At 34.5% G+C, this 2,324-nt stretch overlaps 1 protein-coding gene across 1 annotated transcript in view; it reads left to right on the top strand.

Moving 5' to 3' along the window:
• Nucleotides 1-518: 518 nt before the first annotated feature.
• TCTE1 (t-complex-associated-testis-expressed 1) overlaps nucleotides 519-2,324 on the top strand; it is a 402,880-nt gene continuing 401,074 nt past the window's right edge. Inside the window, exon 1 of the mRNA XM_044060900.1 lies at nucleotides 519-748. The gene's annotated coding sequence lies outside the window, so the exon portion shown is untranslated. The remainder of the gene's footprint in view (nucleotides 749-2,324) is intronic.

Genomic DNA, 2,324 nt, shown 5'->3' with positions numbered 1-2,324 from the left:
AAAACAAAAGCAGTACAAAACATCACTTCATACTAAGGTCAGACACCTCTGGGTCCTCCTAGTGGAACACACTCTTCTTTTTAAACACTAATAAACCTGAACTATGCAAACTCTGACCTGATTTATTAGTCTCTATACTTGGCAGCATGCATCCAAAATCACCAGATTATGGAAGTCATATATAAATCAATTGTATTTTAATTTAAAATGTAGCTGGAAAGTCAAACAACTGCTTCAGTAATGTGCTGAATTAATAATTACAAAAGCAATGTGAATCTGCATTGCGAAACAGCTTCACCTCCTTCCAATAGTATGCTCTCAGTATTTTATATTTATATATATTTTCTTATATCATTTGTTACAACAGCTAAATGTAATAATCGTTGGTAAAAATACACTGCAAGCAGTAACAAATGTCACATGATGCCTTAGGATGTTTTGGAATACTGATTAACGAAACTGTGTCTGTAGTAACTGAGCACAACCAAGGAGGAGGAGCAAGTTGTTATGGAGACAGTGAAAAACATTGGCAGCAAAAGTACAATGCCTGAAGTTCTGACTTGATGAACTCTGATATTTTGTAATGGTTTAAAACTGAAGAATGGCATAGCGGGACACTACCTAACAGCAGGGATTGCCTTGACACAAAGGAATCAGAGATTAACTGCAGTGAGACCTATCCTTTTGTTCCTTTTGGTATACTAAGTCATCTTTCCTCATTGCTTCTAAATATAGCAAAATCAGCAAGGTATGTTTTTTTCTTAGTACACTGTATGCATATTTTATTACTACCATTTTACTTAAATCCAGTTCTCTTAACCATTCTAAAATATTGTTTTGCATATTTTAGAAACAGTCATGAAGTAGCTCCATGAGTCACATTATATCCAGGCACTTGTTAAACATTTAATGCATAAAACTGCACCATATGGCTTTCAAACCTTTTATGATATTTAGGAAACAGAATATTAAGCATCAGGTGAAGGCTCTCAAATGTTAAAAAACTTCCTTTAGCCTTCACTGCAGTAATAAAAAGTCCTTCAAATTCCTTTGCTGTTGTTTAGTGTTGAGTGTTTCTATGCAATAACTGTGGTTAAAACTTCTACACAAAAATATGAAATGATATCTGCAGAAGCCATTCTGGTATAGGATGCACTTAAAAAAAATAATTATCTGCAGTGTTATAGCATTTTTCTTTAAATGAAGCATGAGTGGATTTTGAAGAACCCCCTTCTTACATGTCGCTGTGCTTTCATTTTACATCTCAGACATAAGCATGTGGCATGCAGAGTTATCCATAATTTTTACTTTAATTTTTATAGTATTTAAATGAACTCTATATACAGCTTTGCCACAAGATAATTATTGTAAGGGTATCAGTACTTCTAGGATAGATGATTATACTTAACATTTAACTATCTGAAGTCTAACTGTCTAAAGTAAAACACAGTTTTCCATAAATTTAACTTCAATTTGTTACCTATAAAAATAAGCTAAGGTTACTTGATGGGTTCTGCCTTCGTTTTTCAGTTAGCAAACTGTGGAGAGGTTTTATTTTCTCATTTTAATAATAGGTTAAAGAGTCTAGATATTTCTAATTTAGGCTTCTGTGCAGACTTACCGTCTCTTTCAAAGCTCATATTGAAGCACACCTGTCTGGCGCTTATGTCTGCAGTAGAACCACCACACTGTCTTTGTTAATGATTGTTTACTTTAAGACACACCATCGTACTTTGTGGAGGTGTGGGCGGTGCTGACTTGAAAGACATTGTGTCTGTCAATTAAGAATTTGGCACATTTTTAAATTGTTTTTCTAATGCTGTGCATTTTGAGCATTAAAACATTTAAGATGGTTAAAACCATAAAAAATCTGAAACTCTAATGTCAGGCATTGAAAGATGGCTATACATATTCAGCAAGGAGGCTGTTTCCCCCTGCAGTACTGGCTATATACAATTTAAGTGCATTTCAGTTCTTTTGGGGGAGATGAGGGCAGAAGCCCCCCCAATGGACTTTACACTTTTTTAAAAATCTTATCTTCTTAAGAACAACTTGATTTACCCATTTATGACACTAAAAATATAATGTTGGTTCGCATTGCACCAGAAGAGGTGCTTGTTATTGCACATGCTGGTGAGTCTAAATATAAATAATCACCTCTTTGTTGACTGCACTGTTCTACACAATGTGGTATCTACAGCCCATCAGTACTATTAGTCTGCACACTTAGGCAATGGAGGAGGGGTATAGTGTTAGACATTTCAGATAATAAAATTACTTACTATTTAACCAATAAGCATCTGCTAGACATAGACTGACATGGT

Source organism: Protopterus annectens, chromosome 1.part0, assembly GCF_019279795.1.
Source record: "Protopterus annectens isolate FY-2018-M chromosome 1.part0, PAN1.0, whole genome shotgun sequence".
Classification (NCBI taxonomy): domain Eukaryota; kingdom Metazoa; phylum Chordata; order Ceratodontiformes; family Protopteridae; genus Protopterus; species Protopterus annectens.
The sequence above is the reverse complement of the archived record's forward strand: the minus strand, read 5'-3'. Positions and strand labels throughout refer to the sequence as shown.